Raw genomic sequence first — 24,540 nt, forward strand, 5'->3', positions numbered from 1 at the left:
CGTGGATGGGGAGAGAGGTTTGGGTGAATCAGCTGGATTTTGGGAGATTTGGGTGAAAAAGCAGCGCCTTGTTTTGGGTTTAAGCTGTGTGGAGCAGGCGGATGATGGGATCAGGATTCCCCTTTATTTTTTTTTTCCCCTCCTCCCTCCTATTTTATTTAACTCCCTGCACTGAGATTCCTTCGTTAGGAGCAAAAGTTAATTGCTTGAGGCTAATTACAGGAGAGGTTAATAGGGGAGCTGGTGGTGTCAGGAAGAGAAGGAGGTGCTGTGTTCCTTAGCATCCCAAAACTGGGGTTTTTAGGGCACTTTGCAGCCCTTGCCCCCCAAAGGCAGCCCATAAGCCCCTTCATTTTAACCTGAGATATTTAAAATACTTGATATTTATTTGTAAATAACATTAAACAATCCCTGATATCATGGGACGAGGGAAAAAAACAGGGAGGAAAGTGATGCTGAGCTTCCCCACTGAGCTTGCAGGAACATATTCCATTTTCCCTCCGTCGTTTTTGGGAGGGGGAAATAAAGGAAATCTCATTTTTTATGGAAATTTCCCTTTCTTTAAGGAAAATGGCTTTTTTTAGAAGTTACACCTTTTTTAACGAAAACCTTTTTTTTTAGAGAAAAGTTTTTTTTTTAAAGAAGTCACCTTTTTTAAAGAAATCTCATATTTTCTCTTAAGTTTTTTTTTTTTTTTTAAAGGAAATCTCTTTTGGATTCAATGCATGAAGTTGTTTTGGGAGAATAGTGTTTTACCCCTTTGGCACATCAGGAATAACTCTTTTTCCAACTCCAGGACAAAACAAGACCCTCATGGGGCACTTTGGATTTCGGGTGATTTTGGCTTTTCCAGGGAACTTCTGAGTTACTTCTTGTCTTTTTTCCAAGCTGATGGACAGCACCTCTAAATCTCTGAGTGATAAGAGGTTTTTTTTTGTCCTCACACACAAAAGTTAAGCATTGCCTTGGTGCTGCTGGGAGGAGCATCCTTCAGCCACCCCTCCTCATCCTCAGGGATGCAGGGCTGCCCCTCTGGGACCACCTGCATCCCGCCTGGCTTTGTGTGGTGGATTCTTGGGGTGTTTCCTGAAGACGTGGAGCACGTGAACCTGGTTTGGCACTGCTGGTTTTCCTGGGAGCTTGAAGGAGTCTGGGAGGTGAGGGAGGGGAGCAGGAGCACAGCCACGCCTGCTGAGGGCAGGAGGAAACTTCTGCCGCTGCTGGGGATAAACTAAGGCAGATTTGGCATCTGGTGGGAAAGCCAGACCAAGCATCAGGATCATTTTGTTTTAGGCTGAGACATCCCAGCACCCAGTTGTTCCCCATCCTCCTTCACTCCAGCATGGGCAAAGTTGCATTTTTGGGATGTTTGTGGAATAATTTACTGGATCCAGACAATTCCCACTTCCATTTAATATCCCATGCACTGTCAAATAACTTGATTCCCAAATAATTTTTTGCCACCACCAAAGAGGGTGTTAACAAATGCCCTCTAATTAGCCCCAAAATAAATTAATTCCCAGCATCATTAGTCAGATCATTAAGATGCCAGCTCCAAATAATAATCCGGAAGGATGGGAATTAATCCTCAATTAAATTTAAACTCGGGCTTATCTCTGCCTGCAGCCTAGGAAGGGCTGAGGGGGTGCCCCAGGTGATGCCCATGGGCACGCCCCGATGGGATGGGGTGGATGGAGCCTCGATCCTGGCGGGATGGAGCCGTGCTCCCGCTGGGATGAGCCTGCCTTTGCCCAGCTGTGGTTTGCAGCTGTATAAATAAGAAGGGAATTTGGCCTCAGTGCTTCCCAACTGCTTGATTAGATCCTGTTTTTTTGGCTTTTCCTCTTCCAAGGAGGAGCACAAACCCCGGGTAGTCCCAGCTCTGGTTATTTGGTGTTTGTTAAATGGTTGAGTTGCAAAAGACCTTCAAGGCCATCGGGTCCAGCTGTGAAATCCACCACTAAACCACTTCCCAAAGCATCATGTCTGCAATTCTAAAGAAGTGTTACTTATTATTTTATTTTAATTTAATATCATCTTATTTAGTTTTTTTGTTTCTTTTCTTTTTATCATTTCATCTTATTTAATTTCTTGTTTGTTTTCTTTTTATTCTAGATTAACTGCTTTAGTTTTGTTTTTATTCTTGTTTTATTTTTTTATCTTAATTTTTTAAAAAACTTTTATTTCATTTTTTTCTGCTTTATCACTATTTGATTTTTTTACCTTGACTTTCATTTTCCAGGCCACGCTTCAGCATTCTGTGCCACCTGTCCCATCCCTCCCATACAAAGTAAAAACCCAGGTAGCCTCTCCAAAAATCCATAAACCCTCATGTTTAGGTATGCAGCACTGCTGATGCTCCCCAAAAATCAGATTATTTTGGTGCAGGTGGAGTAGAGAGAGTGAAACCCAACTTGTTTCGAGGGGAAAAAAAATTCCCTCTTGATGTTCAATCCGGAGCTTTTGGCTTTAACAAGGTGTTACAAATACCATGAGAAATGTTCTTACTGAACCCAGAGGTTTTGGCCAGGTTTTCCCTTCCCTGGCTGTGCCGGCTGCCTGGAGCCCTGCCAGAAATCTCAGAAAGCCAATTAAAAATAATCCCAATTTTGGCCCAGCCATGGGAAGCTTCTATTTTATGTCTTTCCCCCATTCCAGGTTTGTTTGAAGATGTGTTTGGGAGTGGGGTTTTGAGGGAAATCCTGGGAGGGAGCAGGAGCAGCCTCGGCCTCCCCGGGAGCTCCTTCAGCCTTGGCTCACAGCTTCAACCCCTTGGAATTTTTTCCATGGCAGGAAAAGCTGATTTTGTTTTCCTTTTCCCCCCATTTCCCCAAATTTTCCTCCTTTCTCCCCTTCCTCCCCCACTTTTTTCCTTTTTCCCCCACGTTTTCCACCTTTTCTCCTTCACTTTTTTACTATTTTTCCTTTGTCTTCTTTTTTCCTGTATTTTATTTTTTCCCCTTTTCCCTTTTTCTGTATTTCCTTTTTTGTTTTCTCCTTTATTTTCTTTGTTTTTTTCCTTCTTTTAAAATACTTTCCTTTTCCTGTTTTATTATTTCCTTGATTGTTATTTTCCTTCTTTTTCTTTTCATTTTTTTCCTCTTCCCCTTTGCTTTCCTTTCTTTTTTTCCATTTTTCCCTCCTCTAAAAAAAAGGGAATATTTAATGTTTTTTGCCTTTTCCCCCTCTGCCTTTTTCTCTCCTATTTTTTCCCTTTTCTGCCCTTTTAAATTTTCTTTTTTGACTTCTCCTCTTTCCCTTTTTCTTCTTTTTTTTTTTTAACTTCTATTTTTTCCTTTACAGTGTTGCCTTTTTCCCCTTTTTCCCCACCATTTTTGGCAGCCCAGCCCTGTCCAAGCAGCAACCCCAACATTCCCCAGCCCAGAGTCTCTGATATCCCCCCAGTGCCCCACGCCCTGCCACCAGCAAGGCAAAACTTGGCCAAATCATGAAAAAAAATCCCAATATTGAATGGTAGCAGCTCCCTTTCCCATTACCAGCAGTGTGTTACTCCCAGGATTTTTTGGTGGAGCCTCTCCCAGCTCCATCACTCCCAGGTACATGGAGGGCACTTTATGGCTTTATAAAACCCTTCAAATGTTTTTTTTTTAACACTACTTGAAGCTTCCAAGGCAAGTTTGAGAATAGCAATTACCAGCTCCCGGATCCCTGGGCGAATTCCCATGGTGCTGGTGGATGTAAACCACTTTAGACATTTTTAATGCTCCTGAGCAATAAATTTAAAAGGGAATTTATTGTTCCAAGCTGCTAATTTCTCCATCCCAGTGCCTGTTGCCGAGCTGGGAGCCTGGATGGAGATTTTGATGCTGTCCCAGAAATAAAAGTCTTTTGCCTGCTTGATTTTCCTCCTTTTCCTGCTTGATTTTTCTCCTTTTTTCCCTTATTTTGTATTTTCCCCCTATTTCCACCACCTTCCTGCTGCCTCTCTCCAAAGGGGGGCTCCTGGTGAGTGAGGCTGATGAGCTGAGCCCTCTCCAGCTCTTGGATTTTATTATCCCCTTCATCAGCTCATAATAAATAATTATAAACCATTGGCTCAGGCGTGGTGGGTGGAGGTCTCCAGACCATCCTGCATCCCATCTCTCCATCCCACCTCTTACATCCTGCATCCCCTCCCTGACCTTGCTCTGACTCCCCCAATTTAGGTAGAATTATTCCAAAAAATCCCCCCAAAATCTGGATTCTGAGGACGTGAACTTTGCTGGAGGAGTTAAAAAAAAAAAAAAAGAAATTCTTATTATTTTTGATCTCAATCCCAAGAAAATCCCATTTCTATAAAATGCCTGCAAAAGTCTTTTAATGCATTTATGGGCAGAAATTGGTTTCTTTATATCTTGCTGCCAGATCCAAGGTCTCGTAACTCCTGCAATTAATTAATTGCTCTAAAACAAAAAATAAATGAAGTGGGGCCCTTTGTCAGTGGGATGGTAGAGAACAAACTTAACTGTCATAAAAAATGAACAGTAAAAAATAAGTAATAATACGTAATAGCCAATAAAAAGTAAATAGTAAATAATTAAAGATAATAGCATGAATTAAGTACTAAATGGTATCAGAGGGTTGGTTTCCTATAAGGTGATGCTGTGATTTTTAGATTTAGATTTTTTTTAGATCTCTATCCAACCTCAGGGATGCTGGTGCCAGTTTTGGGAATGCCAGGGCAATCTTCATGGATGCAATTTTAGTGATGCTCCTTCAGTTTCAGGAACGATGGTGACACTTCAGGGATGCTCATCTACCTTTAGTGATGCTGATCTAATTTTAATGATCCTGGTGAAATTTTAGGGATGCTGCTGCAATTTTAGGGGTGCAGGTGCATTTTTAGGGCTGCTGGTGCAGTTTTAGGGACGCTAGTCCAACTTTAGGGGTACTGATGCATTTTTAGGGATGCTGCTGCAGTTTTAGGGATGCTGGTAATTTTTTTGGGATGCTGTTGCAATTTTAGGGATGCTGCTGCATTTTTTGGGATGCTGGTGAAATTTTTTGGGATGCTGGTGCAATTTTAGGGCTGCTGGTGCAGTTTTAGGGGTGCTGGTGCATTTTTAGGGCTGCTGGTGCAGTTTTAGGGCTGCTGGTGCAATTTTAGGGCTGCTGGTGCAATTTTATGGCTGCTGGTGCAGTTTTAGGGGTGCTGGTGCAATTTTAGGGCTGCCTATCCGTTTTTAAGTGTCTCTCATCCAATTTTAGCAATGCTGCTACAGTTCTGTGGGTGCTTATCCAAATCTGAGGCTGCTTGTGCAATTCCAGGGATTCTGATGCATTTTTACCAACATTTGTCCATTTTCAGGGATGCTCCTCCAGCTCCTGGCTGTGACTCCCCCAGACCAGGATCCCCCATGGGCATATTCCCCATTCCCACTATTTTCCCCCATACAAACCTGTCTCAACCATCACTTTTTATCGAGTTTTTTTCACTCTTTTTGAGATTTCAGTGTTTTCTCCTCATACCAGGAGCCACCTCTTGCTGTTGGGGAGCTTTTCCTTCTTCTCAACATGACCTTTGCCATCTTAATCCCACCCTGTACCATGCTAAATCATTCCTCCTTGCCTAAACAACCTCCAAAAGGCTTTTTTTATTCCTCCTTTTCTTTCCCTTTTAAATTTAACACCCCAGACAGTGGAGCTGAAGGTCCTGGTGAGAATATTTATGCTAAAACCACTAAATAAAGCGATTTAGTAGCATCTTTAATAGCTGAGTACCTGGCAAGTGGCCAAGGTTATCTCAAGGTAGAGACATCAGGGGGGTTATTTTCCCTGCAACCATTTATCCAGGGATTTGGCTCAACAGGGGAAAAGCCGGAGAAATTCCCAGTGCTGTTATCCCTGCAGGAATTGCTGGGAGCGTTTTCCCCCTGACTTGATTGTGCTTGGAGAGGGGCTGGGGGCAGCAGGGCTGGCAGGAGTTGGGAAGGGCTCAGGGGTTGGGAAGTGGTTGAATTGGTGTTGTGGTTTGGGGTAAATCTGGGGTAAATCTGGGGAGGGATGGGCTGAGACCCCGCTGCAAGGTGGGATTTCATTCCCTCAGCAGGATTCCCTGCTCCAGCCATGCACCCACAGCCAGTCCTGCCCTGGGGGGCTGCTCCCCCATGCCCTGGCCTGGCTGCTTGGGCTGGGGGCACCCCCTGGCCCCTGCAGCACCCCTGAGAGCAGCAGGCAGAACTGCACCCTTTGTTTGCCGCTCCTCGGGAGTGGAGCGCTCAACAAGCCCCTCTTTGTGCTAATTGAATTAATGACCAGGGCTGAGGGCACTGGGGATGGGCCAGGGAGGCTATAAATACCTGCTGGGGGGCTCTCAGCCCAGCAGCAACTCAAGCAGCATCGGATTAATGCCAATTAATTGCCTCGGAATAAAATGGATTGATTGGTTTGTGCTCGAAAGCCAAAGGTTGATTGGGTTCTAATAGAAAATCATTGATGGATCAATTTGGAATAGAGAGTCAGGAGTTGGTGTGCTCCTAATAAAAATTTATTGGCCGATTTGGGGTGGGAAATTGTGGGTTGATTGATTTCTAATGGGAAATTTGTTGATTGATTCATAATAGAAAATAGTGGGTTGGTTAATAGTAAAACAATATGGATTGATTTATACTAGGAAATTATTGGTGGATTTGTAATAGAAAGTAATGGGTTGATCAGGTTGTAACAGGAAATTATTGATTTATAATAAAAATAGTGGTTGATTTATAATAGAAAAGTATCAATCAATTGATTGATAAGAGGGAATTATTATGCAGGAGAGCAGTGTGAGTGCTGGGCAGCTTTGGGGGAGGAAAATCTTGTCCCCCATAGCAAAGTGCAGCTGGTGCTCAACCTGGTCATGCATTCCTACAGGAAAATAACTTTTCTGGTGCAAACTAAACATCCCAGAGGTGATTTCCAGGGAAAAAACCCCACTTGGATCCACGTGCCCACCCTCCTGGTGCTCCTCCTGCCAGTGCCCGAGCGCATGAGCTTGGTGGATTTTCAGTTTCCTGGAAAATTCCTTCTCCTGGTGCTGGATTTTTTTGGTTACAACCTGAATTTCAAACTTTACATTTCATCTGCAAGCAAGGAAGGGGAATAACACGGAGTTGGTTTCTCTAAAGCTGCAGCAGGGGAGTCTAAAAGAAATTTGAAACTTGCTGCTGAGTGAGTTTTAGCTGCCAAAAGTGATGTTGATCTTCCACAGGAGATGGAAAAATGATTTTGGTAGATGATAAATGATAGTTTTCAATGAAGAGATTGGGATATGTTAGTGAACTTTTATGATGTAGTATAGTATAATATATACAATATATTTAATATTAGATATATAAATATAATATATTTTCTATATAATATACAATATACAATATATAGTATACTATATATAGTATATATTATACATAAATTATAAATTATAATATATAACATTATATATTATATATTATATAGTATATAATATATATTATATACTATATGTTATATAATATATAATATTATAGATAATGTATAGAATAAATATATATGTGTACAACATATAATAATAACTATAAATACAGTAAATACAATTAATAGAAACATATGTTTATATAAATAAATAAATAGATATTTATAAATAAATAAATATAAAAAGTTCTTTTAATGTACAATAAAATTAAGCAGTGACATGGCTGTGAGAGTGGGAATAATCCTAAATCTGAGATTTTTAGCCCCAAACCGCAAAAATCCCCATTCAACTCATTGCATAGTAGGAAAAAAAAAATCAATGAATAACAATTTTCTTCCAAATTATTTTGGTGTTTTGGCACATGGAGCATCACATCTTTCTGCTGCTCTGGGTAAGGAACCCTGAGCACGTCACTGGCAGGGACCAAGTGCAAAGTTCTTATTTATTTATTTTTAATGTCCAGGGAAAACTCCCCAAATGCAACATAAACATCCACCAATCCTTCTGTGATCCCAGGCTCTGGATCTCAGCTGCATCTTTGTGTCCGCTGTACCATTAATTAACAAGATTTCCAAATACTTGCCGAAATCCAAAGTGCTTTTTGCTCCTGGTTTGCATTTATTCTCCTTCCTAGAAATAAAATCAGGCAAATCATTAACACCAACGATTTGCCTGTTATTCCTTTCAACATTTCTATTCCCATTCCCTTTAAGACGGGGTGTAGTCCCCGTTTATTTTAGGGATGCTGGCTCCGTGTCACATGAAACTGAGGGGAATTGTTGGTGAAATGCTATCCCCGATCCCAAAATAGCCGCGTTCCCGGTGGATCCTGCAACCCGAGCCCGGCAGCCTCGGGCAGGCCGGGCAGCGCCTCCCTCGGTGACATCCCGCCTTTACTCACACGAGCTGCTCCTCCCTGTGCTGTCAGGCGCTCAGAACAGCTCTGCCTGCCGCCCTGCTTGAGTGTTCCACGTGAACAGCTTGAATCCTGTGGGAAAAATCGGGGAAGTGAGTATGGCTGTGTTGGGTGCCTTGCTCCCTGTGTGTAAGGACCTGGAGCATCCCTGGTCCAGCCTGGGATGATCCTGTATCCTTGCTCATTGTATGCCCAGGGAGCTGGAGCATCCCTGAGCAGCCCTGGTCCAGCCAGGATGCTCACAGGGAGCTGGAGCATCCCTGGTCCAGCCTGGGATGATCCTGTTTCCTTTCTCACAGGGAGCTGGAGCATCCCTGGTCCAGCCTGGGATGATCCTGTATCCTTTCTCACAGGGAGCTGGAGCATCCCTGGTCCAGCCTAGGATGATCTTGTATCCTTGTTCACAGGGAGCTGAGGTATCCATGAGCATCCCTGGTCCAGCCTGGAATGATCCCTGTATCCTTTCTCACAGGGAGCTGAAGCATTCTTGGGCATCCCTGCTCCAGCCTGGGATAATCCCTGTATCCTTGCTCATTGTGTGCCCAGGGAGTTGGAGCATCCCTGAGCATCCCTGAGCAGCCCTGGTCCAGCCAGGATGCTCACAGGGAGCTGGAGCATCCCTGGTCCAGTCTAGGATGATCCCTGTATCCCTGCTTGGTGCTCCAAGCACAGGGAGCTGGAGTATCCCTGAGCATCCCTGATCCAGCCTGGGATAATCCTGTATCCTTGTTCACAGAGAGCTGGAGCATCCCTGGTCCAGTCTGGGGTGATCCTGTATCCTTGTTCCCAGGGAGCTGGAGCATCCCTGGTCCAGTCTGGGGTGATCCTGTATCCTTTCTCACAGGGAGCTGGGGTATCCCTGGTCCCACCTGGGATGATCCTGTATCCTTGCTCACTGTGTGCACAGGGAGCTGGAGCATCTCTGAGCATCCTTGGTCTGGCCTGGGATGATCCCTGTATCCTTCCTCACAGGGGACTGGAGCATCCCTGGCCCAGCCTGGGATAATCCTTATGTTCTTTCCCACAGGGAGCTGGAGCTCCCACAGGGAGCTGGAGCATCCCTGGCCCAGCCTGGGATAATCCCTACGTCCTTTCCCACAGTGAGCTGGAGCTCCCACAGGGAGCTGGAGCATCCCTGGAGCATCCCTGGTCCAGCAGGATGATCCCTGATCCCTGTATCCCTGTTCACAGGGAGCTGGAGCATCCCTGGAGCATCCCTGGTCCAGCAGGATGATCCCTGATCCCTGTATCCCTGTTCACAGGGAGCTGGAGCATCCCTGGAGCATCCCTGGTCCAGCAGGATGATCCCTGCTCCCTGTATCCCTGCTCCAGGCTGGGATAATCCATCACTCCCATCCTCCCTAGCCCTAAGCGGCTTCTCAACAATAGGAGCATTTAAAAAAAAAATAAAATTATCCCCCCATGGCATTTTCAGGGAAAAAAGGGGATTTTTGCCACAAGACAAAGCTGCCCAGCCTCCAGTGGGGTTTGGGGTGTTGGAGGGAGCCATCCCAGCCAGGAGCTGTAGGGCCTGCCTGTGGGATGCTGGCAGAGCAGCTGGCCTCTCACTCCCAGAGTGATTTGGGGCATTAATACAAACCACTGGGTTTTACTGGGATTTTACTGGATTTTATTTTGGCTCCTGGGCAGGGCCATTTGATAGGAAACCAGATAATTTGAATTTTTCCAAGTGTTGGTGATGTCCACTTGCATCTGTATTTGCACAGCTTCACAGAAATACTCCACATCCACTTCTAATCCCAGTTTTCCTAGAATAAAGACCTTTGCTCCTACCCAAATTTATGGGCTAAAGTTTTTTGTGATGTTTTTGATTTTTGTTGTGTTTAGTTTCTTTTTAGTCCAAAGGGAAAGTTTGGGATGAGCCTTATCTCCATCCCTTTAGGAACAAGGATATTTGTGCACTGGATTTTTGTTCCAGGGCAAGCAAAAATCATAAAATAATTACATTTTTACTGGGATGAAGCAGTGCTGGGGAAAAGTTGGATGGGAGAGAGTGAGAATAGGGATTGGAAATCCTTGGGAAGTGTCCTACACCAGCATCCCTGTCTTGCTGGGTTAGAGGTTTGGCTGGGTTTTTTCCTGCGTTGTGGTGGGGAAATTGTTTTCCTTTCTCTATGGGAAATAAAAAGAAAATTGGTTTAAAAAAGGAAAAATGGTAACGAAAAACAAAAAAGGGGGAAAAAAAAGAAAATGGAAGTAAAAAGAAAAAAGAAACTTGGTGAAAAAAAATAAAAAGTGGGAAAAAAGGGAAACAATAAAAAGGAAAGGGAAAAATTTAAAAATTGGTTAAAAAGAAGCAATAATTCAGAATTGGAAAAAAGAAAAAAATGGATTAAAAACAAAAGGGAAAAATAATAGAAAAAGGAAATAAAAAGGAAAATTGGTAAAAGAAAATAAAATGTGAAAAAACAAAATAGTAAAATATTAGAAGAGAAAATTGGAAAAAAGAAAACGGAAATAAGGAAAACTGAAAAAAAAATAAAAATTAAAAGGTGATAAAAGGGAGGTGGAGGTGCAGTCCCTTCCTGGTGTTTTTCAGCAGCATTCCTCTGCACCTCTGCCCTCTGCCCCGGGAGTTATCCCCTGTCCTGCAGCACTGCAGGGCCCTGGGGATGCTCCTGCTGTGACCTGTCCCCTGTCCCCTCCCCAGTGACCTCGGGGCACAGCAGCCCCTGTGACCTGTCCTGTGTCCCCTCCCCTGTGACCTGTCCAGTGTCCCCTCCCGTGTCCTGTCCCCTGTCCCCTCCCCAGTGACCTCGGCACACAGCAGCCCCCGCTGGCGCTGCAGCGTTCTGTGGGAGCTCCAGAGCCGGGATTAAGTGGACATGATTTCTTCCCACAGCCCATTAATTTTGCTTTATTGCTGCCCTGATGGCCATTACCCTTTTTTTTCCCCCCGCCAGCTCCTTCCCCCATTAGGTTTGTACAATTAGCAAAATACGAGCCATTAATGCGGCGTGGGGGCTGCAGATGGGATTTGGGGATGCTCCGACGGCAGTGAGGCGTCCCAGGAGCTGCCCCACACCTGCAGGGTGTGCATCACTGTGCATCACCTGCTGCTGGCAGCGTTTTGGGATGCACTGCCATTCCTGCACCTGCTGCAGCCGTGTCCTGAACCTGCTCCTGGCAGGATTTTGGGATCTAAAGGCATTCCTGTAGCTGTGAGATGAATGAGGCCATGTCCTGAACCAGCTCCTGGCAGGATTTTGGGATGTAGCTGAGCTAAGGGTGAATGCAGCCACGTCCTGAATGTGATCCTGGCAGGATTTTGGGATGCACAGCCATTCCTGCATCTTATGCAGCCATGTCCTGAACCCACTCCTGGAAGGGTTTGGTGATCTAAAGCTGTTCTTGAAGGTGAGGGATGGATGCAGCCATGTCCTGAACCTGTTCCTGGCAGAGTTTTGGGATGTAGATAAGCTGAGGGATGGATGCAGCCACATCCTGAATGCGTTCCTGGCAGGATTTTGGGATGTAAAACCATTCTTGTAACTGAGGGTGAATGCAGCCATGTCCTGAACCTGCTTCTGGCAGGATTTGGGGATGCAAAGCCATCCCTGTACCTCAGGGATGGATGCAGCCATGTCCTGAATGCATTTCTGGCAGGATTTTGGGATCTAAAGCCATCGCTGTACCTCAGGGATGTGATGAAGCCATGTCCTGAACCTGCTCCTGGCAGGATTTTGGGATGTAGCTGAGGGATGGATGAGGCCATGTCCTGAACCACCTCCTGGCAGGATTTTGGGATGCAGAGCCATTCCTGTAGCTGATGCAGCCATGTCCTGAATGTGCTTCTGGCAGGATTTTGGGATGCAGAGCCATTCCTGTAGCTGTGGGATATGTGCAGCCACGTCCTGCCTGGGCTGGGCATCCCAGAGTGAGGCAGGAGCGGTGTCACCTCTGTCCTGGCTTTTTGTGTCACCTCTGTCCTGTCTTGTGTCACCTGCTGCTCCTGACCTGGAGAGCCAAGTGTGAAAACACCCCCAGCTTTAAGGCAAAAAACATGTAAGAGTTAGAAATAACAACAAAATCTCTTAAAATAACTTAAAAAAATGGCATTTGCATCACTCAGTGCTCAGTGCCCGAGGCCCCTGAGAGCCCTTCAGGGAAGGACTTCAGCAGGGCACCCAAGGGGGCACAGGCCATGGGATGGCACCTGCTTGGCACAGACCCTTACAGGGCACCCGAGTCAGCAAAGATGCTCGTAGGGCACAAAAAATAAAGATGCCAACCAGGCACCCAAATCAGGAAAGGTCATGGCAGAGCCTTTTAATTAGCAGAGAGCCTGGTGTGGCACCTGCATGGCAGAGATGGTGGCGTGGGACCTGAGTAGCCAAGGAGCTCCCGGGGTGTGAGGATGAGCCAAGGTCCTTGCAGGGTTCCCACATTAATGACCTCATCAGAGTGCCCAAATCAGCAAAGCTCCTTGCAGCACCCTAATTAGCAAAGACCCTGAGCTGGCACCCTAATTAACAAAGACTGAGTTGGTACCCCAGTCATCAAGGATGCTTGCAGGGCACCCAAATTAAAGATTGCAGCCAGGCATCCTAATTAACAAAGGGGCTTGAAGGGTACCCCAATCAGCCAAGGTCCCGATGGAGCACCCTAATTAGCAAAGGTGCTCGCAGGGCACCTCAATTAAAGCCTCCCATGCACCAAAGGTCCGTGCAGAGCACCCAAATTCCAGACCCATTCTCACTTTTACATGGAACTTCCCCAAAACTCACCCAGAAGGAAATTCCCCAAAACCCCACGAGTGTCAAACATCCTGCACTGCTGGGCTGGTCACTTCCATCTCATCCCAAAATGGATTTTAGCACGTCTGGTGCCCAAGGTCTGCAATTCCCATCTAATTTTCCTTAAAAACAGAGCTTTTGGGTAAAATCTGACCTTCAGGTGAAAGCAGATTGTAAATAAAACCACATTTTTCAGGGTTTTTTTGGTGTCCTGAGAATGGGATCTGGTAAGGATCTTTAAAGGATAAACTTTTGCCTGACAAAAATTAAGTGGGTTTTGCTCAAAACTCATAGCAAATTTGTGGCAGAAGTTGGACAACAGTAAAATGAGCCCAAGATCCATAAAAAATGATGGATATTGCAAAAAAATTCAAAGAATTGTGTTAATTGCAGCCTCTGAATCAATTTTAAGTTAAGGGCAGTGCAAATAATATTCTATCTATCTATCTATCTATCTATCTATCTATCTATCTGTCTATCTTTCATATATATATTATATATAACATATATATGTCTATTTATTTATGGGGAATATAAAATATATAATGTTGGGGAATATATTTGGGAGCAGAAAATATTGAGAAATATTGTATGTATTGAAGAAAATTAGATAATATTCCCTGTATATATATTGGGAAATGCAATGTTTTACACATCTGTATGTATATAAATATGGTATATTGGAGAATATAGTGGAAGAACATATTTGGGAATGGAATATATATATACTGGGTCTTGCCAGTGGGATTTAATTTGTGTTTCTCAATTAGCTGTGTGACATCAGGTGGATCATTCCTTCAGCATCCATCATCCCCCTGCTCCATCCCCTCACTCCACCTGGAGCCTGCTGCATCCCTGGCTGGTTTTCAGTGAGCTCATCTTCACTCTGCATCTAAAACCTCCCAAATTTCCCAGTTTTTTGGGTGGTGATGGCAATATTGTGTCCTTCCTCCAGACTTGGGAGCTGATGGAGGGGGAGTCATCATTTTAGGGAGCTGGATGGGGTGAAGTCCCTAGGGATTCCTCTTGAACAAGAGCTATGTAAATGTAATTATAGATATAAAACCCATGAGTGTTTGCTGGGCATTGGTTTGATGAGGTTTTGGATTTTTTCTTCCCATTTTTATGGCATCCTGCAGGACTTCCTGGCACAGGGAAGGCTTCTCTTGCCCTGAATCGATGGTTTTTACAGGAGGCTCTGTGGCATCCTGCTGAAGTGGGAGGTTAAAGAGCAGCGGGTCCCTTCTCACTCCTCTGGCTGTGTCATCCCCTGCGAGGCCAGTCCTGTGAATTCTGAAGCAGCCCAGGCTGTGCTCTGAGCTCTTGCAGCTTTTCCTGCAGTTCTGAGCTGCCTCAACAATGCCCTTGGTGTGGAGGTGCTCCAGGCACCATTAGGGACCAGTGTGGCAACACCACAGCTTTGGGGTAAAAACCCTCCTGTGAGAGCACCCTAATGAGCAAAGGTGCTCACAGGGCACCTCAATTAAAGCCTCCCATGCACCGAAGGTCCGTGCAGAGCACCCAAATTCCAGACCCATTCTCACTTTTACATGGAACTTCCCCAAAACCCCACAAGTGTCAAACATCCTGCGCTGCCGGGCTGGTCACTTCCATCTCATCCCAAAATGGATTTTAGCACATCTGATGCCCAAGGTCTGTTAATTCCCATCCAATTTTCGTTAAAAACAGAGCCCAAATCGCTCCAAATTACTTTAGAAATGGCATTTGCATCACTCAGTGCTCAGTGGTGGGATGCAGGCACATCATCCCGCGGGTACCACTCACAAATTTTGGGGGTTGCTGCGCCCGCACCTCCAAAATACCTTTTTTTTTTTTTCCCTGTTTTCTGGGGTGATGAAACGAAAAGCTAATTGCAATTTGCATGATGCAATCAAGGTGGGCTGATGAGATGCTCAAGGGCTTTTCGGCAGGCACAGAGGGGTGGGGGCGGGGTGGGGGGCCCTCCCACAGCCCCCCCATCCCGGAGCAGAGCTGCCTGTTGGAGCCCCGCTCCCGATTAATGGCTCTGGTTAATCACCCCCCTGTCCAGAGCAGGATTGTCTTACGGATAATTTCGTTTGCCTAACGAGATTTTCACTAATTAAATCTCCTTTCGGTTGGTGAGGTTCTCCCTGCTGGATAAGGGGAAATGTTTGTGAAGCCAGCGCCGCTCCCGGCTAAATAAACCTTTCCACTTGGCTACTGAAAAATTCCCGCTGGGAATGCGGGATGCAAACACTGCTTTGGCAAATTAATTAATTCTTGCAACCCTGAAAATTATTTTCCACCCCCACCCAAAAAAAAATTTCGAGGAGTTGCTCCCTGCAACCCCTCTGTGGTCACACATTGGGATATTTGTGCATCAAAAAATAAATGGATTTCTGGTGCAAAGTACCAAATTCCAGAGGGGTTTGGCTTACCTGGGATGGTTGATCAGGAAAAGGCAGAGTGGGGTTTTGAGGATCTAAAGTGGCCCCAAAATCATCACTGGTGTCTTGTGGTGTTGCAGCAGAAGTGGATTTGTTGAAGAATCAGTTGGATTTTCTCCAAAGAGCTGCAGTGCCAGGATAGCAGAATCCTGCAGAATCGGGAAAATCAGGAAAATGAATTCAGGAAATTCAGGAAGGAAATTCCTGCCAGTTCTGGAAAGTCCCATTCACTCCCAGGCTGTGCCTCTCTGTGTCCAGGTGTTGGTTTTTCTCCTAAAGATTCCTATTTCTGCCAGCCTCCATGGGAGCCTCTGAGCAAATTCACTTTGGGTTAAATGGAATTGAATGGACTAGGAGAGATCCTTGTAAATGAGAAATTCCCAAATACCTCAAATCCTGTTATTTCTCAGTAGATCTCACCTGAGATCCAGAAGGGAGATGTATTCCACCCCAGGTGTTGTGTTCCATCCCAGGTGTTCTATTCCACATTTCTCTCCAACGAGGAGTGATCCTTCAGGTTTAGGGTTTTTTTTACAGGGTGTTTTTAGGGGCTGAACTGTGGGTTGGGACTTCAAATACATATATTTTATATAAAATAGGGGCTGAACATGGGTTTTTCATAAATTCCATGTCATGCATGTATTTATATAATTATATGATGCGATATACAATGTAGTATAAAATATCTGTGATATATGATATCATACATATATGAGATATTGTAGATTATAATAGATAGAAAATATCTAATATAGCTTTAGAATATAATTATGAGAATGACAGTAATAGGTAATATAGCCTAAAAAAGATAAAATACAAAATATAATGGAGACTATATAAAATATAGATACCTCTGTTATATGTAATACAGTATTATTAGATATAGGATAAGCTATGTTATCTCTGTTTTATATAATAAATAATACAGAGAACAATTATATAGCGTGTGTATATATTATATATAGTGTGTGTATATATAAAATTAATATATAATATATAATATATAATATATTATATATTATATATTATATAATATAAACTAATACATAGTATATTAGTTTAATATAATAATATAAAATAGATAATGTATAACATAATAATATAAAATAATATAGAAAATAAATTCTATATACGATTTTATTATATCATTAAACATCTAGGTTATATATAATAGATATAATATACATAATATATTATAAATATATAGTAATATATATGTAATGTTTATAACTGTCTATTTAAATATAAGATACTATTAATTTATTTTTTTTATTGAGAGAAAAAAGTGGATTTCAGGAAATCTAATGGGATTTTAAGGCATAGGAAGGTGGAGCATGCTCCCAATGCCCATGCACACTCCCTTGCACACTCCCTTGCACACTCCCAGCTCCCTCCCTGCTCACTCCTTGCTCACTCCCTGCTCACTCTGGTGATGCCTTGGAGTGGCAGCCTGGACCAGAGGCCAGGCAGAGTCAGGAGAATAAAGTGGGGATTCATTAAAGGCCTTTAACAGATCCACCTTGGGCAGTCAGAGCCTCCCAGAGGCTGCACCCAGGCTGGACAGGCTCACGAGTTTTTCAGGCAGATTTGAGTTTGGTGCATTTACATATCAGGGGTTAATGCTCCAATTCCAGCTTCAGGCAATGAACTCCCATTCCCCCAGTTTGCTCCTCCCCAGTTTATTTTTGTTTATAATTCTGGGGTCCTGAGGCTGTCGGGTGTCCTTGGTCCTCAGACCTGGCAGGATTATTTTGGCTGAGCAAACTGAGAAGAAAGCTTACTAACACTCTGTATGGAGTTAGAGTTAGGAGTTGTCCAGTACAGGACCTGAAAAATATAAAATCTAAAACTGGAGGCATCGTGTGCGCGCTCTGTGCTCACTCCTTGCACACTCCTTGCACACTCCTTCCGCAGCTCCATCTCCCTCTTTTCCTCCCACACCCCTGCCCACACATGCTCTCACCACACTCCCTTACTCCTCCACCAGGAGTATTTTTTTTTTTATCTAAAGAGCCCCAAAACAGCCCAATCTCCCCCCAGTTTCCCAGAGCTTTGCCCACTGCCTTCCCAGCAGGACTCAGCCTGCTGCTACCCACTGGAGCATCCCAGCTTGGTGGTGAAGGCTAAATATTTGTGCACGTGCCTTTGCAGAACATTTAATAAGATCTGGTAATATTTTATACTATTCAACAACATTTAATGTATTTGAAATAATTTTACATCATTTAAAATAATTTGATATTATTTAATAACACATTATTGTGGCGTGAGCATCACCTGTGGCTTATGGAAGGCACCAAGGCTAAAAAAGTCACAGGGAGAATTGTAATAATCCCTTTGGGAGCAAAATAATTGGTGACTGAGGAGAAATATGGAAAAGTAAAATAAAGTGAAATAAATTAACAAAAAAACCTATGTATTAACGAAACATTAACTCCCAACATGAGCTGACTTCCATGAGAGCTGGAGTGGGGGATGCTCTGCTAAAAAATCCCACTAGAAGGAAGAGAAAAGAAAATAAAAATGTTTTATCTCTGCTCCCATTCTGTGATAATGATCTTAACGGAGTTGGGAAGTGGCAAGGAAAAAAACGTGTGTGGTTTTTAAATGAAAGTCGCCTTCACTCCAGAGGCTGGGGCAGAGCTGTGGACTGTTTGACCATTTGGGGGATATTTTAATAATTATTCAATATATTTTATTATTTGGGGGAGTAATTTAATGTTTTTGAGCTGTAGTTTGTTGTTTATTTGGGGTTTTTGTTATTTACTTAGGGTTATTTCATCGTTTACTTTGGCTATTATTTTGGGGGTATTTTGTTATTTATTTGGGGTATTTTATTATTTTGGGGGTATTTTGTTACTTATTTTGCGCATTTTGTTTTGGGGGTATTTTATTTTATTGAAGCATTTCATTTTTTCTGTATTTTATAAGTTATTTGGGGTATTTTTAAGTTAAAATCTTAATTTTTAAATTTATTTGGAGGTATTTTATAATATTTTGGGATATTTTGATCATTGGGGAGGATATTTTATGAACTTGTGGGCCTATTTTATTATTTTGCTGGGTATTTTATATTTGGGGTGACCCTGGTCAGGGTTTGGGATTGCTCCCAGCATTGTTGGCTTTTCCCACCTCGTCCAGCTGTCCTACTCCGAGTAGAACAGAAATTCTAAAGAGAAATGGAATTCCCCTTGCAGAATTTTTCTAGATTTGGGGAAACCCTTGCTGTGCTGGGATGGGGAGCTATTCCAGCCCTTTGGAGCAGGATTTTGCAGCAGATATTGCAGAGGGGAGAGGTCCTGAGGAAGGTTTTTGTGTAAAGCCACCTGGTCTGAGGCCTTTTTTAGCTGCAAGCACCTGCCTGAAAGTCCTTTTTGTCTAGGAACCCTTATTTTAGGTGGCTTTTGGTGCAAAGCTTCTGTTTGAGAGACTTTTTTGGTGCAGACATCCATTGAAAGGACATTTTATGATGCAAGGATTGGTTTGATTCAAACCCTCTATTTTAAGGGTGCTTTTCTGGTGCAATCCCTTTTTTGAGGGAGTTTTTTGGGGTACAAACCCCTTTTGGACAGCCTGTATTTCCAACCCCTGTGTGAAGGACTTTATTTCTGCAAAGCTCTGCTTTAAGCACTTCTTTTATTTTCTGGAAACTGCTAAAAGTACATTTTTGGGTGCAAGCCCCTATTGTAAGGACTTTTTTGCATATAATTCCCTGCTTGAAGGACCTTTTTTCTGCAAACCTTTGCTTCAATGGCTTTTTTGGGTGCAAACCCCCAATTTTAATGGCTTTTTTTCCCTACAAACTGTTTTGGAGGAGCTGCTAAAGCATCATTGGGCTGGGATGAGAATGGGTACAGAGTGTGGATGGTTTTGCAGGGGACAGGGATTATTTGGTGGGAAGAGAAAGGATTTTAGGGGCAGAGAAGGAACCCACCAACAGCTGCCTGTGTTGGGTTTTGAGTATGATTGATCCCTTTTCCCCCAAATCCACGTCCTTAATGCTTTCTGGTCTTAATGTAAATAATACAGGTTTTGCAAAAATAATTGTGTTTTGCAAAAATAATTGTGTTTTGCAAAAATGATTGTATTTCCCCCCCCATTCTGAAGAGGAGAAATTCCTGTTACCCAGTGATGCTCCTCCATGACGTCCTGTGAGCAAAACCCTTTCACTTCTAAGCTTTTTTTTGGCTTTAATTCCAGCCTGGGCCAGGTGATCAAGCATCCCTGTGAGCAGCATCTCCCTTTCCAGCAATTTTTTACTCCTGATAGCTGCGTACAGGTGGGGGAAATCTTTTCCCTGCTGGTTTTTGAGTAAAAACCCAAAGTTTTCTCCACTTTCCCCCCACTCCTCCATGCCGAGCGCTCGCCACCCCCGCTGTCTGTTTTTCCTCACCGAGGTTCAGTTCTAATTATGTTGATTTTCTCCAGCCCACCCCCCTCCTGGCAAGCTTATTAGGGGGAATATTTTTATTTATTATCATTTCGCCCAACTCCTGCCAGCATTTCCAATTACTCTCGCCGCTTCCTTGTAATTGTCTTTCCGTAATGGCTGCGAAACAATTGCGCTAAATGAGGTGGCTCCGGCAAGATGAGGGTTTCACTTCATTAAAGGCTAATGGATTCCCAGCTCCAGCTCTGTGGGCAAAAAAAAAAAAAAAGAGAAAAAAAAAAAAGATTAAAAAAGAAGAGATTTAAACAAGTTCTTTTATCTTATTGGGGTGACTTGCCCCGGTGTGCTGGGGTTGGTGCTGGGTGTTCGCAGCGTTGCCCAGGTGTTGAGTGGGTTTTACCCAAAATCTTTTGGGGGATTTTTAATTTTTTTTTTCTCTAAATTGCTGCTAATTTGCTAAAAGCTTCCTTATTTTTTTTCCTGTGTATATACTGATAAGTTATATTTATTGCCGTAAATATTATTATATAAATGTTTGCTACATAACATTGATATATAACCTGTAATGAGTGAATATAACACACAAATATTTATAAATAAATAACTACATGGCACAATCCTACATTACAGCAGTTGATTAGGATCTATTCACATTGATATATTTATTTATAATGCTTGATATGTAGTGGTATATTGATTATAGAATATGTATTAGATTGCTATATAATGCTTGATGTAATAAGAAATTATTATCTTGCCATATATTATTTATAATAGCATTAATTAGAATTACTATATATCTAGCTATATATATTTCTCAATATCATCTATTTATTGCTATAAAATATCAATTTCTACCAGAAATTGGCCCCACAGGCAGGGGTAGAGACAAAGCTTTTGGGGGTTTTGGCTGCATTTTGGAGTCTCACTGCCTATTAGTTTTGCTCCTCAAGCAGATATCATTTCAGTGTTAATTTTTAGTCCTAAAAACCTTTTGATTTTGAAATTTCTCTCCTTCCTCTTCCTTTTCCCTTCTTTTGTGGGATGTGGATGTGTTTCAGGTGCTGGGATGGACCTGGGGTCCATCATGGTGCCATGTGGAGTGCCACAGCCCAGGGAAATTATTTTTTAAAATATTAAACAAAAATCAATTCCCTCAAGAATTGGGGGTTTTATACCTTTACTTTTGGTTTTTTAATTTTTTTTTTTAATTTTGAAAAGCAGATTCAAGCCCCTGGCCATTGGATGGTGCTCAGGGGTGAAACATCCTGGCACAGATGTGGGAGTGGGGCTTCATGGCAAAGGGAAGTTCAGCTGGTAACCCAGGGAAAACCCTTCAAAAAAGCCAAATTCCCAGTGGAGTGAAAGCCTCAGCCAGAGCCACCCCCCCAATTTGGAAGAGCAGGCTCGAATGGCCAGTCTGTTTTCTGCAGGTCCCACTGCTGCATTGCCAGAAATGGCTGCTTTTGGCAGCACGGTGCACCCCGAAATGGAGGGGAAATATTTCAGTGTGGGGAGTGCTCATCATGGAACGTGTGTGTGGGAGGAGAGAAAGCCAAACACTTGAGAAAAGTTGGTTTTTTGGTGAAAGTTTGGCTAATAAATGAAAAGCAGCAGCAGAAGGGGTTCATGCTTATGGAACTAAGATATATATATGTAATAAATACACAGTTTTTAGTGCCTCTATTCCATTGGATCCAGCCATTGGATCCATTCTATTGGATATTATATAAAAATATATATGTTGGACACACATTGAGTGTGTTGGGTATATTACATTATATCCATCTATTGGATTATGTTGGGTGATTATTTTGAATTATATAGAGATAGATAGATATATACACACACACGGGATATATATATATATATATATATATATATAGATATATATAGACACACATTGAATATATTGAACATAATTTTATTACATTCAATATACATTGAATATATTGGATATATTACATTATATCCATCTGTTGAATTATGTTGGATGATTATTTTAAGTTTTATATATATATATGCACACACATTGAATATACGTTTAATATATTGAATACACAAGGAATATATTGGATATATTACATTATATCCAGCCACTGGAAATATTACATGAATGCACTGCATATATTATATCCTTATAGCCCCATTATTATATAAATTTAATATTATATCCATTGGAAATATAAGATATAATATATCCAATATATTAATCAAATATATACATATCTTTTTTCCATATATCCTCTTTCTGTCTCCTTTCCCTCCTAATAGCCTCTCTGTATGTATAGGATGGGTATATAAATATTATTTTAATTTATATATATAAATATAAATATAAAACCATATAATTATATAATTACACATATATAATATATAAATATATAAAACATAGAATTAATTTTAGGTGTATATATATATATATATGTAATGATCCAATTATCTTTATCTTGGACACTGCTCTTTGCATATTCATCATGCTACAACTCCAACTCTTCTGGGTGTTAAACCACTGAAATATGGATTTGCCCACCAAACCAGGGGAGCCAATCTTGTATTATCTCAGGAAAAGCCCTTTTTTAAATTTAAAAAAGCCTCTGAACACCTCCTGACTGGCGCTGCGTCCTTCCCTGATCATTGTATCCCAAATTTCCTATAGCTCTGCCTTGCACACATCCGGTGTCTCCCCCAAAAATTGTCTGTGCCTCATGGAAAAAAAAAAATTAAAATAATAAATTGGGACATAGGAGCAAGGGTGTCTCAATGTAAATATATGGTTTTTCTTACAGTAGTGGAAATATTGAACTGCAGGTCCTTCCAGGAGCCATGGGAAATCCCCACCCATGAGCTGCTCACCCTTGTTCCCCTGAGAGGTAAAAGGAGAGAAAATTCATTTAAAAACCTGAGAAATGTTTCTTTTTAAGACCCTCCCTGACCTCCACGCCTCACCTTCCAGCACAGTGTGTGTGTGTGTTTTTCCTGGTTGGGGATAAATAGTTCACACATGAAAATACACTTATTTATCAATCCCCAATCCTAAAAATCCATTTTCTACATACCTTGGTAGTGTACCTCTTAACAACTGTCCTTATCCCTCACAAGCTTTAAATTGTAAACCAAGAAATCCTATATAAAAGAGTTTATAATATAAACTCTTAAGATAACATTTATACACTCTTACCTCAAGTTACAATGAAACCACAAAAACTAAAATTATGCATGTAATTATAAATAGATACTTAGAGAATTTTTAATTACAAGGCATTTTTAGGCACCTTCTGAAGCTGTCTAGAATTAGTGACTACAAAACTGGGGGGACTCCTGATGGGACACCTCAGGTTTGATTTCATGACCTGGAGCTGCCACGGGAGGTTTAGAAAGCAAAAAAATACATAGAAAAATACCTAAAGGCAGAAAAATACCTAAAAATACCTGAAATTGGGGTGGAAAATTGGGGGCAGTGGTGGCAGATTGGACAATGCTTGGAGCTGTGTGTTTCAGCAACTGATTTGGGGCAAAGGAAAAAAAACTTGTGTGGTTTTTAAAGGAAAGTTGCCTTTGCTCCAGAGGGCTGGACAGAGATTTGGACTGTTGACCATTTGGGGGATATTTTAATAATTATTCAATATATTTTATTATTTATTATTTTTGTTATTGATTATTTATTATTTTTGAGATGTAGTATGTTGTTTATTTGGGATTTTTGTTATTTACTTAGGGTTATTTTATCATTTACCTTGGCTGATTTTTTACTTTGGGGTATTTTCTTACTTATTTTGATAATTCTGTTATTTTTGGGGATATATTATTACTTATTTTATTATTTTGGTGGGTATTTTATATTTGGGGTGATCCTGGTCAGGGCTGGGGATCACTCCCAGCATTTTTGGGGTTGTTCCTGATGTTTCAGCATCTGATTTGGGGCAAAGGAAAAAAACATGTGTGGTTTTTAAATGAAAGTTGGCTTTGCTCCAGAGACTGGGGCAGAGATGTGGACTGTTTGACCATTTTGGGGGATATTTTAATAATTAGTCAATATATTTGATTATTTGGGGGAGTAATTTATTGGTTTTGAGCTGTAGTTTGTTGTTTATTTGGGGTTTTTGTTATTTACTTAGGGTTGTTTTTTAGTATTATTTACTTTGGCTATTTTGTTATTTTGGGGGTATTTTGTTACTTATTTGGGCTATTTTATTATTTTGGGGGTATTTTATTATTTATTTGGGGTATTTTATTATTTCAAGGGAATTTTGTTATTTATTTGGGGTATTTTGTTATTTTGGGGGTATTTTGTTATTTATTTTGAGCATTCTGTTATTTTGGGAGTGTCATATTTTGGGAATATTTTGTTATTTTTTAAAGCATTTTATTTTTTCTGTATTCCATAATTTATTTGGGATATTTCTTAATTTTAACTTTTTAATTTATTTGGAGGTGTTTTATTATATTTTTGGGATTTTTTTTTTTCTCATTGGGGAGGATACTTTACAAATTTGGGGGCTTACTTTATTATTATCCTGGATATTTGATATTTGGGGTGATCCTGGGATTGCTCCCAGCATTTCTGGGGCTGCTCCTGGCGTTTCAGCAGCTGATTTGGGGTAAAATTGTGGATTTTT

The 24,540-nt window shown here is 41.8% G+C and overlaps 1 protein-coding gene across 7 annotated transcripts in view; it reads left to right on the forward strand.

Moving 5' to 3' along the window:
• Window positions 1-24,540, forward strand: part of PKNOX2 (PBX/knotted 1 homeobox 2) — a 91,356-nt gene that overhangs the window by 1,902 nt on the left and 64,914 nt on the right. The gene's annotated exons all lie outside the window — the stretch shown is intronic.

The sequence above is a fragment of the Passer domesticus genome, chromosome 23 (assembly GCF_036417665.1).
Source record: "Passer domesticus isolate bPasDom1 chromosome 23, bPasDom1.hap1, whole genome shotgun sequence".
NCBI classification, from domain to species: domain Eukaryota; kingdom Metazoa; phylum Chordata; class Aves; order Passeriformes; family Passeridae; genus Passer; species Passer domesticus.